Consider the following 17,678-nt stretch of genomic DNA (forward strand, 5'->3'; position numbering starts at 1 on the left):
AACTTCCGTATTCTGTAAAACAGATCAGATCACTTCCGATTTAGGTCTTTTGTATGTGCTTCATGAAAAAAATAGCTTCATTCAAGATAACTTAAAAGGAGTGAGCAATGTTGAGCATAACTGATGTCCCCCACATATGCAAATTGATATTTAAAAGCTTTTTTCATTTTTCTTTTTCTCACTAACATTAAGATATTTAATAGAATAAAACACCTATAACAATGTGAACTAGGTAGTTTCGCAGATTACCTTAAAAGTCCATAGATATGCTGTCAGTTCATACTGCTGTTACCACTTTCTCTGACAAGTGGATGCAATGAGACCAGTTTTCCAGTGTGGTCATGTGACGTTCGACATATACCCTATTCAGTGCAGGGTGGAAACAAGCTTCCATAGATCGCCTCTCTAGTGGTGAACCACTGAAAATTTTTAAAGGTTTCGAAATTAGCTACTGGTTGTTAGGTGGCCGTGTTGCCAAGTCTGAGTTTTTTCAGCGAAACTGGGCTACTTAAACACTGTTGCCGTGTGTTGTTTTTCATGTCCGCGGGCTGAAGTGACCCCAAATAACATGATTTTTAGCCTCTGGAATACAAATTTTTACCAGTGGAACCCCACCAAAAATACGCATTTTACCCCCTGAAACACAATTGGCAAGTTTTGAGTAGCAAGTGGGCTGGTTTTGTTGTGAAAACCTGGCAACCCTGTTAGATGGTTAGAAAGTCTCTATGATATTCTGGTGTCTAGAGGATCCTCCAGTGCAATTCTGTGGATTTTGTTTAGCTTTAGCAAAAATCATAAGTATGATAGCCACAAGATTTGAGGTATCATTCATTTTTGTGGCGTAAACATTTCAGGATAAGGAATACTTATGGTTAAACACCCTGAATCCCAAACTATGAGCAATAGTAAAGCTTGACTTTTTCATGTCCGCGGGCTGAAGTGACCCCAAATAACGTGATATTTAGCCTCTGGAATGCACATTTTTACCAGTGGAACTCCGCCAAAAATGCGGATTTTTCCCCCGGAACGCGATTTTTACCGGGGGGACCCCCCCTGAAGCACGATTGGGCTAGTTTTGAGTAGCAATTGGGCGGGTTTTGTTGTGAAAACCTGGCAACCCTGTTAGGTGGTTAGAAAATCTCTATGATATTCTGATGTCTAGAGGATCCTCCAGTGCAATTCTGTGGATTTTTTTTAAAGGTGCCCAAGAATGCTTTTTCACAAGATGTAATATAAGTCTAAGGTGTCTCCTGAATGTGTCTGTGAAGTTTCAGCTCAAAATACCCCATAGATTTTTTAAAATTAATTTTTTTAACTGCCTATTTTGGGGCATCATTAACAATGCACTGATTTAGGCAGTCGACTATATTACAGCGCATTCACAAAGTTCACACAGCTAATATAACCCTCAAATGGATCTTTACAAGATGTTCGTCATGCATGCTGTATGCATGCTTCGAATTATGTGAGTAAAGTATTTATTTGGATGTTAACGTTTTATTCTGAGTGAATTTGAGGCTGTCCTCCGTGGCTAATGGCTAATGCTACACTGTTGGAGAGATTTATAAAGAATGAAGTTGTGTTTATGCATTATACAGACTGCAAGTGTTTAAAAATGAAAATAGCGACGGCTCTTGTCTCCGTGAATACAGTAAGAAACGATGGTAACTTTAACCACATTTAACAGTACATTAGCAACATGCTAACGAAACATTTAGAAAGACAATTTACAAATATCACTAAAAATATCATGATATCATGGATCATGTCAGTTATTATTGCTCCATCTGCCATTTTTTGCTATTGTTCTTGCTTGCTTACCTAGTCTGATGATTCACCTGTGCACAGATCCAGACATTAACTGGCTGCCCTTGTCTAATGCCTTTTATAATGTTGGGAACATGGGCTGGCATTATGCAAATATTGGGGCGTTCACCCCGACTGTTACGTAACAGTCGGTGTTATGTTGAGATTCGCCTGTTCTTCGGAGGTCGTTTAAACAAATGAGATTTATATAAGAAGGAGGAAACAATGGAGTTTGAGACTCAATGTATGTCTTTTCCATGTACTGAACTCTTGTTATTTAACTATGCTGAGGTAAATTCAATTTTTGAATCTAGGGCACCTTTAACTTTAGCAAAAATCATAAGTATGATTGCCACACAATTTGATGTATCATTCATTTTTGTGGCATAAACATTTCAGGATGAGGAATACTTATGGTTAAACGCCCTGAATCCCAAACTATGAGAAATAGTAAAGCTTGACTTAGAAAGCACAAATCTCAAAATTTTGATTATTAAGGCAAAGGAGATTAGAATGTTTTCTGTACAAATTCTAACAAGTGATCTAATAAAATGTATGATATTATCACCGGCAGGGTTAAACTCTTTAGAATCCAGTCTGATTTGCTTTGAATGGCGATTCATTATTTGACAGTGAGATAGAGAAAGGGGTGGTGGAGGAGTTAAGTGTTGGCAGAGTGACGGAGGGAGAGAGTGAGCGAGCGAGAGAGAGAGAGAGAGAGAGAGATAGTGCTGCCAGTGTCCGTACACCACACACAATCCCACCTCTCTGTCTCTCTCCTCTCTGCCACTTTATCTTCAGCAAGGGCTGCCCACTGGGATAATATTCTGTATCTGTCTTTCACGCACATTAATCAGTCATTCTCTCTCTCTCTCTTTTCTCTTCCTCATTATTTGACACTTTTTCTCCATCCTCCTTCCTGTCATCTTCCTTCTTCACCTCCCTGTCCTCCTCCTTTATCACTTCCATTCTGCTGCTCATATCATCTCAGCGGCTGGAGAACTCACAGGACGCTGGAGGACAGGTAAGGCTCTGTGTGTGTCTGAGAAGTAAAAGATCCTTTGCGGATTTAGATGTTGGACATTTTTGATTGATGATAATCTACAATCTTTTCAGTGAGACTTTGTTTTACTGAATATTTCTCATTTTATTGCTCAAAGGCTGCTCATCTATAGCTTCAGTTATGGTTTAGGTATTAAAACTTCATTTTAGATGTTTATTTTAAGATGCTTTAGGAAAAATTAAAATAGACACAAATGAGAAAAGCATTGTCATGCACAGTTATGAAATTAATGTAGACTGCGTAGATCTGATAAGTTGCTCTTGGTAGATTTTGATGAGAAATGTCTGATGTCTGACTTTTGATTGCAGACGTTGGTATGTTGGCAAATCGGAGCTGTTTGTGACATTGTTGAGATCTCTTCTGAAACTCTAGAGGAGACATACATGAGATTAATGTGGTCTCACAGTAAAGACATTAAAAGGTGATGCATGTAATTTTCTGTTAATATTAAAATTGTTTTATCTAAAATAAGATGTTAAAAATATTGTTCCTTGTTCCAGGTTAATGTAAAGAAGAACCTAAAGTAGGCAATTTGTAGGTTGCTTTCTTGTAAACATGTAAACACTGATTCTCTGGTGCTTTTCTAAACAGTTTTTTTGAGTGTCGCCTGACACCAAAAAATTGAGTCAACCAATAGCGTACGTTTGTGGGCGGGACTATCTGTTTGAGTGACCTATGGCAGATGGGGAGTGTTCATGGAACGTTGTTTGAAAACACTCATTATTTTGGTAATATAGGTCCCATTAGTTAACATTAGTTAGTGCATTAAAGGTGCTAAAGAGGATCTTTTCGTCGACTGAGAAACCAAAGACTGTTAGTGAGTTTTTGAAATGAGCGCATGCGTAAGAACAACCCCCCTCCTTCACAGCTCATTTCGAGGGAACGCCTCCCAAAACTCGTGCACGAGTATTGGAACACGAGTGTTTACCACCGGCATTCGCTGTGTCGTGTTAGTGGATTCATTGTGTCGGACTCACCGCAGGTAACTCATAATCTGCAGTTGTTACTCCTGTCTCCTGACAAAAACATTGCATGCGGCGCCTGTGGAGTGTGGAAAGTTACTGGAGCGCGCAGCCGCGCACGTCTCGCACAAGGAACGTAATGGCAGTGATTGACAAGCCAGAGGGCCAATCGTTTACACGATGGTCGCGTAAACGATTGGCTGATGTTTTTAAGGCCCTACCTGGTGCACAGATGATGTATATTAATATTATTCCTTTCAGTGCACCTAATAAATAGTCTTTTATCAGTTAGTAAAGACAGTTTCAAGTAATATTGCAAAAATGTATAAAACAAAACATCCTCTTTAGCACCTTTAACTAATAATAAGCAATATATTTGTAACAGTTTTTATTAATCTTTGTTAATAAAAATACAACTGTTCATTGTTAGTTTATGTTAGCTTAGATCCTTTAAAATATTAAGAGCCACAACTTTTGATTTTAGTAATGGATTAGTAAATGTTTAAATTAACATTTACTAAGAGTAATAAATGCTTTATAAGTTTTTTATTGTTAGTTTGTGTTACTAATGTAGTTAACTAATGTTAACAAATGGAACCTTGTTACCATTGTGTTACTATTATTTTGATGCCAGTGGCAAAGAAATTACATACTTCTGCTCTTATGAAAGTCCTATTTGCTCTCAGTGCTGGCTAGGAGAAATAACTGAGAACTGAAGAGATGCTTTTTACATGACTATGCCAGTCACAGGTTGTTTTAGGCAGTCATGAAGTTTGTCTCAAGCTCATCAGACAGTCAATAGACTAATTTAGTGAGCCGATAAAGCCTCAGAGATAAAGAGATGTTTCTATACACGTCTGAAGACTTTAATGGGAATCTATGTGGGCAATGTGACCTTGGTGGAAATCTGCCCACGTCTCTTTGTGTTGTTTAAATGCTAAACAAAAGTGAAAAGCAGGTGTTTTGGTTACAAGAGTTGGTGCAGGCTACCCAGGACTTCATCCTGAATTGTAAAGAGAACTCATCTGAACATGAGACATATGGCTGCTGTCTTTTCCTGCCCCACTTTTAATTGAATTTTCCACTAAGGTTGAGGCAGGCAAAGGCTTACCTGTGGTCTTCACAGATGGGCTGCTAATGGCTCTGATTCTCTCAAACTAATTTCTTATCTGCTTTTGTCCCTCTCTCTTTCCAACTTTCTGTCTGGCTGTCCACCTATCTGTCTCTCTATCTATCTATCTACCTATCTATCAAACTGTTTATCCATCTAACAGTTTAACTGTTTATATGTCTTTCTAGTATTGATCCGTCAATCAACCAGTCAGTCAATTTCTCTGTCTATTGAACTGTTTATATATCTGCCAAAAAATGAAATTACTTAAAGGTGCCCTAGATTGTTTTTTTACAAGATGTAAAATAAGTCCTAGGTGTCCCCTGAATGTGTCTGTGAAATTTCAGCTCAAAATACCCTATAGATTTTTTTTTTAAATTCATTTTTTTAACTGCCTATTTTGGGGCATCATTAACTATGCACTGATTTTTTCAGCGCGCCGCCCCTTTAAGAGATGCGCTCCCTCTGCCCCACGAGCTCTCGACTATATATACATCGCATAATCAAAGTTCACACAGCTAATATAACCCTCAAATGGATCTTTACAAGATGTTCGTCATGCATGCTGTATGCATGCTTCGAATTATGTGAGTATAGTATTTGTTTAGATGTTTACGTTTGATTCTGTGTGAGTTTGAGGCTATGCTCTGTGGCTAAAGCTAACATTACACACTGTTGGAGAGATTTATAAAGAATGAAGTTGTGTTTATGCATTATACAGACTGCACATGTTTAAAAATGAAAATAGCGACGGCTCTCTCGTCTCCGTGAATACAGTAAGAAACGATAGTAACTTTAACCACATTTAACAGTACATTAGCAACATGCTAATGAAACATTTAGAAAGACAATTTACAAATATCACTAAAAATATCATGATATCATGGATCATGTCAGTTATTATTGCTCCATCTGCCATTTTTCGCTGTTGTTCTTGCTTGCTTACCTTGTCTGTGCACAGATCCAGCCGTTAACTGCCTTTCCTTGTCTAATGCGTTGAATGGGCTGGCATTATGCAAATATTGGGGTCATACATATTAATGATCCCGACTGTTACGTAACAGTCGGTGTTATGTTGAGATCCGAGTGTTTTCCGGAAGTCTTTTAAACAAATGAGATTTACATAAGAAGGAGGAAACAATGGGGTTTGAAACTCAATGTATGTCTTTTCCATGTACTGAACTCTTGTTATTTAACTATGCTGAGGTAAATTCAAATTCTGATTCTAGGGCACCTTTAAAGGCAGAATATGTCAATTTTTCCCACTAGAGGTCGCTGATTCAAAACAAAGGTGTAGCTTGATGCCTTGATTTCGCGGAATCATGGGAGGTGTTGTCTTCGCTTCTATAGCTGGTGGAAAAGAATCAGACAGAAATCATGTTCATGGATGAGATTATTAACGTTACTGTAGTATGAAGCAGAGCAGGGCGAGTGCTGTGCGAGCAGAAAAGAGGTCTCTGGAGTGATTGCTAATGAGAGACGAGCGCGACACACTGAACTTTTATTATGCCGCAGTTGCCGCTTCTGCTTCTTCCAGTCAAGTGTATGTGGGGTAAAGCAGCGCTGTTTATCATATTAGATACATTTGTGTGTTGAAAGTTGTTATAGTGCTACTCTGTGCATTCGCTTGGCGTCTCCTGAGACACTTGTTGCACATTGCAGTAAGCTAGATCGATATTAGGCATGGTAAAACATGGTACTCGCTGTAAATCAAGAAAAACAAGATTTAAACAATAAGACTTACTGTGTTGAGCTATATAACATGATTAGGTTTCATCCAAACAGTTGCTCACCTCTCTAATAAAACACATAATATATTAAAGCGTCTTTGGTGTTTCCATGGTTTCATAGGCAACGCACTGACACAGTTCGTGTCCTGGTTAAAATTGCTTATTTCTCTGGATTTAAACATTCCTGGAAACATCTGGGATAATGTAAGTACACAAGTCAACAAAATAACATTGTTCTAGTGTTTTTTTGGATATTTTAATCCAAAAATCTTACATATTCTGCCTTTAACTACTTCTAATCTATCTATCTATCTATCTATCTATCTATCTATCTATCTATCTATCTATCTATCTATCTATCTATCTATCTATCTATCTATCTATCTATCTGTCTGTCTGTCTGTCTGTCTGTCTGTCTGTCTGTCTGTCTGCCTGTCTGCCTGTTCTTCTATCACCCTTTTAACTCCTCAATTTTTTACATATTGTTCTCATTGTTTAATTTTTGTCCTATGTCCTTCCTTTTTTTCTCCATGTCTCCCTTTGTGCTCCATTCTGCCTTTGTCACTTCCCTTTCTTTTCACACTGGCTGGAATCTTGCTGTCACTTTGACAGATCTATGTTGTGATGGATTTGCATGTGTATCCATCTATACAGCCATAAAATATTTGTGTGCCCATTTTTATGGCTCTGAGGGTCATGAATTTGGAATGGGCCCATCGGTGCTTTGTTCAGCTCCATTGTGAGAGAAAAATGCAGTGTGCATTTGTGACGTGAACATGTGATTCCTGTGTTACAAGTGCACATTAGTGACAGAAGATTGAATGTGTGTGCTGTGGACTGGACTGTGATGTGAATGTTTAAAGCCCATTGCATGATTCATAATTAATGCTATTGTTTCCATTATTTATATGAATGGGTACAGTAGTTGGGGGGACTTATAATCAAGGTTTTGCTGGGGAAATTATGTTAATTTCATTTATAAAGGGGCAGGCACTCCACCTAACATATGCACACTGGTCTTTTGACAGTTTAAAAGTGCACTTGAATGTAATTGGAGTTCATTTTTGATCTCAGAGGAAGCATTTATACTGTTATTGTCCAGAAATGATTTCAATTGTGCTGTTGTATTAAATGTGTTGCCATGTTGTGAACACCTCTGGCTCCTCGCTTGGGTTGTTCCATTCAATAATTAAGGGATATAATTATAATTAAGGTTATATTTCAGAGACTTTTCCAAACAACAGTGCTCCACTGAGAAAAGCATTGATTTAGTCTGGCAAGGAGAGTCAGGTGAAGTTTTGTAAATTCCTATTTGAAATGCATGTATGAAAGAGACTAAAGTGTCTGTGCACGCATGTTTGTGAGAGCGAGCACAACTGTGTGTTGTTTCCTCTCCGCGGAAATCAATCCAAACATGGAGTGCCGGAGCACTCATTGCTATTCACATGCGCGTCTGTCTGTATCATATCTTTAAATCTGCTAATTAACCTCATTACGACGCTCAGCCTGCAGGGGATCCAGTGTAAACCAAAGCATACGCTCATACACACACATAGATTCGACATAAAAACTCCAAAAACTCAACGCAGACTGCTTCTTCAGTTTAATTATGAAAAACCCATGATTGAATAATTAATACTGTTGGGTCGCCCTCAGCATCTCACTAAGTAGAGGCCAAGTGGTCACTGTGGTGCAGATAGACATGCTCTAAATAATCCAAGCAGACACAGACCTCTGTAAACTGTCGCCTGCCAAAAACATGACCCATGCAACTAAGATTATACCCTTCACCACACAAAGCACACAAAGCCTTCTGTAGGTTTACACCGACCCTGAATGTGGAACATTACCAAAACATCAGGAAATCACAAAATCTGGTCTAGCAAACCTGTTTGTATTTCACAGGGCACAGTGATGGTGGGCTTCCAGCTTAGGCGGCTTTGTGCACAATTGATGACTGAAAATTGATTTTATTCGAAAACAGGCTTGACTGATACTATGGATCAGAACTTTTCAACAACAGTCAGTTAGACCACCAAAAGTGTGAACTCTTCCAAACAAGCTCAGGTACGGTTCGACAAAAATATGAGCGCAACGCAGATCAAAGACATCTAAATGAACCAAAAACAGGATGTGATGGCACCAGATGCGACCCTAAAAAGGACAGAATGCTGAAGCATACTTGTTTTTTTCTCGTCATAGGAGCTATGTTGCCCATTACAGTTCGGTGTAGGTGTCAGAAATGCGTCTCCTTGCAGCAGATCTTCGTTTGTGTGCAACGGAGGAATTCCTGCCACTGTTTTGTGCTTGGTCCATACCAGAGTTTGATTGCTCCCCCTTTGGTCTCTGTTCACTTTATATTATTTGGGTCTGAACCACGGTATGCTTGCATCATCAAGATGTAAAGAAGAAGGTGTCAAATTGGAAAGAGTTTTTTTTAACCTTTGGTTTTGTTTCAAATGTGCCACATAAGTCCTGAAAAGTGAAGCCAAAGCATCTCGATCACCCCCAGGTGGCTGGATGTAGTATAGGTCAAAAATCCTGCCCTCTCCATGTAATGTAATGGGACGTGAGACAAACGAAACAATCAAATTGCACGTCAAATTTTTTTTCCCAACAATGGTTTCTGTCATTTTAGGCAGTTTTTATCACGCTGATGTTGGTTGTGTTCATTCTTTAAATAAGTTTGGTTTTAGTTAGTTATTTGATGCTATAAAAACGCGGATTTTGACATCATGATTGACAGCTTTTTTGAGCGAAGTAGTCACTGAAGCAGCAACAGACAGGATCTTCGAGAGGAGATTGGAGCTTTAACTTTAATTTCTACATTTCCAGAACTTTATTTCACACCAACAAAATGAGTTGTTCTTCAGTAAACTGTATTAATTGATTCTGTGGGAGTGTGGGTGGGACCTACCGCGCAGACTCGGTCTCCAAGTTTCCTACTGCGGAGACTCGAGACTCAAGATGTCAGTGCCATATTGGCACACTGGTGGCTTCACTTACTAAAGTGGAAGAGAGTGAAGGTGTGTCGTCCATCTTTTTTTACAGTCTATGTTTTGTTTCCAAAGCGTCAGCATGTAACTGCCGCAAATGCACTGCAAATTCTCTGAAGAACACAGGAGTCCATTTCTGCTGAAGGCAAGCAGAAATTAGATATACATTCTGTGTCCAGTGCATCAGTCACGCCTGTCAGGAAAGTGAGTGAGAACACACACAAACTCACAGTTTTCAAATCATACGTTATCAATAGCAGTTCACTTCCGCTATTTAGTACGATTGCATTCAAATCGGCAGCGAACCGAATGGGAGTTCACATGAATCAACCCCTCCCACCCTTTTTAGGTGGATTCGGGTACGGTTCGCTGGTGCGCGCCTGAGTTCGGAAGACAGCGTCAACATCATCCACACAAACCGAACTCAATCACCCCCGGGTGCGCACCAAATGTACTAGTGTGAAAGCACCCTAAGATAGATTTTGAAGAATAGCGGTGATAGTTGCAAGCTTTCTGGGCATAATTTTGTCCCTCATTACTGTTGTTACAAATACATTTCTGAAGAACTAGCAATGAAAAAGGCAATGTTCTTGCAGTGGTTGTGGTTTTGATTCTCAGAGAACCTGGATACTGATAAAAGAATATCTTGAATGTGCTACCACTTTTATTACAGGTACAAGCTTCAAGTGAGAAAGTATGACAGATGTGTTAAAAAATAAATCCATGTTTGCTGTAAAGAAAAGTTATACAAAGTGCAGTCAGGGGACTGAAGCTCATGGGTGAGTGTTATGGTAGTTTGTGCTTCTCCAGTCTCTTGGTTTATTTGATCACTGATTTGATTTTCTGCACACTTGAAGGTTCCTGGTATCAGGCATTGTATGAGAGTGTCTCAGCATGTGCTGTGCAAAAATAAATTGTTGGTGAGTTAGAATGATTTACAGTAGACACGTCTAAAGCAGTGCAGTGTATTTGACATTTCCGGTAGCTTTAGTTGATTCCTCACTATAAAAAAATATTGTTAAATTTGCAGTAAAAAAGGAGCTGTGGTTGTCATAAATTCACCGTAAAAATACGGTTGACAATGTTTCAGGTATTACAGGATGGCATAATGGTGTCTATATATTTTACAGCTTATAACAACATATTTCATTAAGTGATATAATTTTAAAGAGTTAGTTCACCCAAAAATGTTTAATTACTCACTCTCATGTCATTCCACACCCGTAAGATCTTCGTTCATCTTCAGAACACAAATTAAGATATTTTTTGATAAAATCAGATGGCTTGTGAGGCCTGCATTGAAAGCAAGTTAACTTGGACTTTCAAATGCCCAGAAAGGTACTAAAAACATATTTAAAACAGTTCATGTGACTACAGTGGTTCAACCTTAATTTTATGAAGTGATGAGAATACTTTTTGTGCACCAAAAAAACCCCAAAAAAAACAACGTTATTCAACAATATCTACACTCATCACTGAACTAAACACTGCTTCAAAGCTTTACGAATCTTTTGTTTCGAACCAGTGGTTCGGAGCATGTATCAAATGATCTCAAACTGCCAAAGTCATGTGATTTCAGTAAATGAGTCTTTGTTACGTTTTGAAATTTTAATGGTTCACGTGACTTTGGCAGTGCTCTGAACCACTGATGCTATTAAAGGGTGAACTAACCCTTTAATATACCAATCTGCTTGAATTGATAAATCAGTTCAACAGATTCCTTCTGGGAATGTCCTTTTACTTCTTTTCACTGTAAATTATGTTAATTCATAGTTTATACTTGCAAAAAACACAAATTTGACAGTATTTTACAGTAAAATTACATATAATGTGATTTTAAACACCTACTGTTTTTCACCGTACATAACTTAACTGTTCACCTATATTAACAGGTTTTTATTGTAGCATTTTGATAGATTTTTACAGTGTAGGATGCACTGGTAAATTTATCCACTTTTAAGGGATTTTTTCAAAAGAAAAGTTCTTTATTGAAGCGCATAGACACAGGGATGTGACTCTGAAATACAATAATTAGATAATTACTTTTTGGAAGCTGTGAAAGTAATGTGTTATTACACCATAATGTGTAGAAATTGTACCTTTTAGCGACATATTAGCACCTTAAGGTGTTTTTTAATATTATAAGTCTTCCTTTTTTCTTTTTTTTTGCTACTGCAATAATAGACAGTTTACTTAATTATAATGGAAGCAATTTTGTTGCATCCATGCAGACAGGTACCATATGCACCTTTTAGGGGTAGATAAGGTACAGAGGGGTACCTTTCAGGGAACACCAGTAACAAGTGGTTGTACCCCTCAAGGTAAAATTTTTGCACAATATTTTGTTCTTTTATTTGAGAAATGCTACTCAAAAGTTGTCTTTTTTTATCATTCTAATTGAATCTTACAAACCAGACACCAGGATCCATCTGTTTGATCTCAAAGCTGTGGAACTTGCAATGGAGAGGTCCAGGACTTTGTGAAACTTGTGAAGTTTTGCTAGAGTCTGAAAACTTCAGAGATGATCCTGCAGTGATGCTACAGAGACATTAAAGGGCTGACAGCAGCTGGTCATGTCTGGCCCTTCAAAGTGTCCAAAGCATCTGAAGTTTGGCAGAGATTGAGTGTCCACACCGGCACTGAGGATTTTTAGAAGCAACCTAGTGACTTCAGACAACCCAATGTATGTCAATGGGATTAATCAGACATCACCTGAGCTGTTAAAGGGGTAGTTCAATTATTACTCACCCTCATGTCGTTCTACACCCGTAAGGCCTTCATTCATCTTCAAAACACAAATTAAGATTTTTTTGATGAAATCCAGTGGCCCAGTGAGGTCTCTATTGCCAGCGATGTCACCGAACTTCTCAAGATCAAGAAATCTACTCAAAATACAGTACAGTGGTCCAACCTTAATATTATAAAGCGACGAGAATACTTTTTGTGCACCAAAAAAAATGTGATAGCCGATTTCAAAACACTGCTTCAAAGTTTTACTAATCTTTTGTTTCGAATCAGTTCTTCGGAGTGCCAGAGTCACATGATTTCAGCAGTTTAGCATTTTGATACACGACCCGATTCACTGATTCGAAACAAAAGATTCATAAAGCTTTGAGATTTCATCAAAAAAGAGTTGGATTTCATCAAAAATATCTTAATTTCAGCAGTCACATGATTTCAACAGTTTAGCAGTTTGATACACGACCCGAATCACTGATTCGAAACAAAAGATTCATAAAGCTTCGAGATCTCATCAAAAAATAGTTGGATTTCATCAAAAGTATCTTAATTCAACAATATCTAGTGATGGCCGATTTCAAAACACTGCTTCAAAGCTTTATGAATCTTTAGTTTCGAATCAGTTGTTCAGAGTGCCAAAGTCACATGATTTCAGCAGTTTGATACACGACCCGAATCACTGATTCGAAACAAAAGATTCATAAAGCTTCGAGATTTCATCAAAAAATAGTTGGATTTCATCAAAAATATCTTAATTCAACAATATCTAGTGATGGCCGATTTCAAAACACTGCTTCAAAGCTTTACGAATATTTTGTTTCGAATCAGTTGTTCGGAGTGCCAAAGTCACATGATTTCAGCAGTTTAGCATTTTGATACACGACCCGATTCACTGATTCGAAACAAAAGATTCATAAAGCTTTGAGATTTCATCAAAAAAGAGTTGGATTTCATCAAAAATATCTTAATTTCAGCAGTCACGTGATTTCAACAGTTTAGCAGTTTGATACACGACCCGAATCACTGATTCGAAACAAAAGATTCATAAAGCTTCGAGATCTCATCAAAAAATTGTTGGATTTCATCAAAAGTATCTTAATTCAACAATATCTAGTGATGGCCGATTTCAAAACACTGCTTCAAAGCTTTATGAATCTTTAGTTTCGAATCAGTTGTTCAGAGTGCCAAAGTCACATGATTTCAGCAGTTTGATACACGACCCGATTCACTGATTCGAAACAAAAGATTCGGAAAGCTTCGAGATCTTATCAAAAAATAGTTGGATTTCATCAAAAATATCTTAATTCAACAATATCTAGTGATGGCCGATTTCAAAACACTGCTTCAAAGCTTTACGAATCTTTAGTTTCGAATCAGTTGTTCGGAGTGCCAAAGTCACATGATTTCAGCAGTTTGATACATGACCCGATTCACTGATTCGAAACAAAAGATTCGGAAAGCTTCGAGATCTCATCAAAAAAGAGTTGGATTTCATCAAAAATATCTTAATTCAATAATATCTAGTGATGGCCGATTTCAAAACACTGCTTCAAAGCTTTACGAATCTTTTGTTTCGAATCAGTTGTTCGGAGTGCCAAAGTCACATGATTTCAGCAGTTTAGCAGTTTGATACACGACCCAACTCACTGATTCGAAACAAAAGATTCGGAAAGCTTTGAGATTTCATCAAAAAAGAGTTGGATTTCATCAAAAATATCTTAATTTGTGTTCCAAAGATGAACGAATGTCTTACGGGTGTGGAACGACATGAGGGTGAGTAATAAATGGCATTATTTTAATTTTTGGGTGAACTAACCCTTTAATATTCTGATTGGCCTGTAACCATATTTTATTTTATTTTATTTTATTTTATTCTATTCCACGAGCATGTAGATACATCCTTGTATTCCTGTACCTGTCACTACGATAAGAAGGACCGCTTCCAAATCTATCAGTGCTAACGCAATGTCTAATCTTTCGCAAACCCGCGGCGTTCACAGATAAAACAAGAAAGCTTTATAAAAACAGGGTTGAAGTGTCGACATTTGTCTGAGAGTTTCTCTCTGTTGTTTCAAATGAGAGTTGAGACAGTGACTCCAGCTCTCAAAGATCCTGAGCCCAGTTTTCAGGCCTCACGGCTAGGAATCACAATGGGACTGTGAAGAACAGATGAAAGAAAAGACAATCAAAGACAACTCGAAAACATGTTGAGTTTGCTTTAAGTGAATCACTTTGAAACTCACTTCCCGGACTGTTTTTTATGCAGAATCTCTCATTAGTGTGGCACACATGAAAACAACAGTATTTCAATCTGTGTGAAAATTAGCTCAAAGACTAATAGACTCTCTATCTTTCTCGCTCTTCCTCTGTCTCTTCAGTTCTCCAGCAGTAAGTCTTTGCTGTTTGTCCAATTTTGTGTTACTGAATGACTGATGCTGTCACATGACTGTTTGCTTTCATCTCAGCTATAGGAGAAGGCATAGTTTCTGATGCACTTGAACAAGGTCCAGTATTAGATTTTTGCTGCACTGGCCAATGGTCGGTAAATTTACTGGCCATAAATCTTCCTTACTGGCCACAAAATTGTCTTTTACATCGTTTTTAATATTAAAGCTATATTTTCTTCCCTTAGGCAATGCAATTTTTCCACCGTTTTCTCCAGTGAATGTTACCATGTGACTCGCAGCATCATACACGAGATCTCTACAGAAAACATCTGATTGTGTTGCTCATATTTTCGTGTTGGTGGTTTAATCGCTTGTTTTCTTTTGTATGTTTTTTTTTTTTTTAATGAATTGTTTGTCTTTTACATCAGTGTCAGACTATCAATTGGAACTCTTTTAATTAAACCCTGTATTATTTGCAGAATAACTTATAGTTATAGAAATAGTCGCCAAAGCTAATTTAACTTGCATTTGGTGCTTGGTAAATGCAAATTTTGGACCCTGAATTTTCTTAAATATAGTTGACTCTATTGAAGCCTGAAAGCCTGAAATCTCAAAGCCCTTGCATGTGTCTGTAATTGCAGTCACTCCATTTTTCATACACTTTTACCAATTAAAGGTCTACACCTCATCATATTTAAGTCCTAGCTGCCTCCAGCCACCAAGGAAATTACAAGAACAGATGTTCAGTCCAGTAGCTGCACACAGCTCTCATTTGAACCCTATATAAAGTACATTTTATTGATTCTTTCATTTCCACTTTGCTTCATAAGTGTATTTCTGACCATATCCAGCTGAGCTGGAGCTGGTTTGGCCATATATAGCTGCCATATGCTTCCTGCTGCAGAGCTTGGGTCCGCAGCAGGGTCTGTGTCCTAATTGAACTGTAATTGACTCAGCAGCAGGGAAGGTCAGTTTGTCACCGAGCACTGCATACAGTGTGCCATCAAGCCTGTTACCTGATCCGCCCAGTAATGACTCATGCCACAGTGTCTGAGAGACTCTTTTTACAAGATAAAACAGGAAATTGATGTACATATTTATGAACGCACACACCGAAACACCATATTAGATGAACTAGAGAAAACGTACACACTCTGACATGTGGATTATCACTGACACTAAAGTGATTACCTAGTTGACGCCATTGACTCTTAGGTGTCTGTTTTCCAATGTGAACACACTATTTGGTGACAGCAGGGATTTACTCTCCTCACTATCCTGTTCTATGTTCGGTGCGGGTGGGGGGATTGCCATTTACATTCAAAAGGTCAGTTTAAAAACATAATACATATTCATCAATGATGCATTAAATCAAAACAGTAAAAACTTTTATAATGTTAAAAAAAAAAAATTATATTTCAAGTAAATTCTGTTCTTTTGAACTTGCTATTCATCAAAGAATCCTGAAAAAAAAAAAAATAAATAAATTAAGAAGCACAACTGTTTTCAACATTGATAATATTAAGAAATAATTTAGCTTTTCCATGACAGGAATTACATTTTTACAATTACATTTTAAAATATATTAATATAGGAAGCAGTTAATTTAATATTTCACAATATTTCTGTTCTTTTGAATGGTGCACTGTAAAAAATAAAATATTTTCATGATTTGTTATCACAACATTTTTTCTTTTGTCAAATCAACTTCAATAATATTATGAGTTTCTGTTGATTAAACCAATTGCATTTGATGTATTAACTCAAATTTTTAATTTCAATTAACTCAAAATTTTAAGGCAACCAGGCAACTTACATTTTAAAGTTAAACCAACAGTTTAACAGTTTTTTTTTTTTTTTTTACAGTGTAGTGTAATTGTGAAAAAGCCAAACTGATCTGCACACTGTTAGCCCAGATAAATTGAATTTACTTAACAAATTTGAGGAAACTGGTTGCCCTAAAAAAACTAAGTAATGATTAAGTAATGTGAACTTAATAATTCGAGTTCATTTAACTTAAAATGTTTTGTAATATTAATTACTTTGTAGTTATTACACCTAATATATTTAAGTTCAATGTACTAAGCAAGTTAACTTGCCACCAATCAAAATTCATCCTTGCCTCCCATCATGCATTGCTGCATGAATAAATTATGAGCTGAATTGTCTTAGTAATTTTCTTTATTCTCACTATTTAAATTTTGCTGTTTTTCTGTGACTTTTTAGTAGCTTGTTTTCTAATGTTCAGAGTTGATCTGTTTATCAGAATATGATGCTTGTCACCGTTCATACGCTGATTCTTGATGTCTGTGTGTGCCTATAATATATATATATATATATATATATATATATATTGTGACAAGGACAACTTAAAAAAAAATAAAAAATTGTATTGTAAAGTTGCTCTTCCGCTGTAGAATCACAGTGCTGCTGTAATCAATAATGTAAATCTAACTCAGAGATTGGGCTCTAAATGTGTTCAGTGATTCAGATCAAATAATGATTATGTGAAAACATAACCAACACCACCTGATCTTCTTTTAACTTTGCTTGTCTGGTTGGTTTTAATGCAGTTAAAACTGCCCAAACAAAATCTAATATAAAAAAGTCAAGGGTCAAGAGCTCAACTAAAACAAACCCTGACCTCGATGATGGTAACTTAAAAATTGTGATTTTCTCCTTTGGTGAAAAACTATAAAAAGGTAAATGTTTGGAAAAAATGTCTGTAGAACAGCCAAAACAAATGTTCCAACTGCTCAATGACGACAAAATGGCGTCATTACCTGCCGAGAAACCAGTGTGTAGGAGGCGTGGTCAGGAGAAAAACTTCATAATTTAAGTGCATTTAACTTACATTTATTAACACATTCAAACACACCCACAA

At 37.2% G+C, this 17,678-nt stretch overlaps 1 protein-coding gene across 5 annotated transcripts in view; it reads left to right on the forward strand.

Moving 5' to 3' along the window:
* Window positions 1-17,678, forward strand: part of thsd7bb (thrombospondin, type I, domain containing 7Bb) — an 86,312-nt gene that overhangs the window by 4,883 nt on the left and 63,751 nt on the right. Inside the window, exon 1 of one of the 5 annotated variants that reach the window (XM_048172748.1) lies at window positions 2,479-2,830. The exons of the other annotated variants lie outside the window; for them this stretch is intronic. The gene's annotated coding sequence lies outside the window, so the exon portion shown is untranslated. Of the gene's footprint in view, window positions 1-2,478; window positions 2,831-17,678 lie in introns of those variants that run through there. 5 annotated transcript variants of the gene reach the window in all.

This window comes from Megalobrama amblycephala, linkage group LG21 (assembly GCF_018812025.1).
Source record: "Megalobrama amblycephala isolate DHTTF-2021 linkage group LG21, ASM1881202v1, whole genome shotgun sequence".
NCBI lineage: Eukaryota > Metazoa > Chordata > Actinopteri > Cypriniformes > Xenocyprididae > Megalobrama > Megalobrama amblycephala.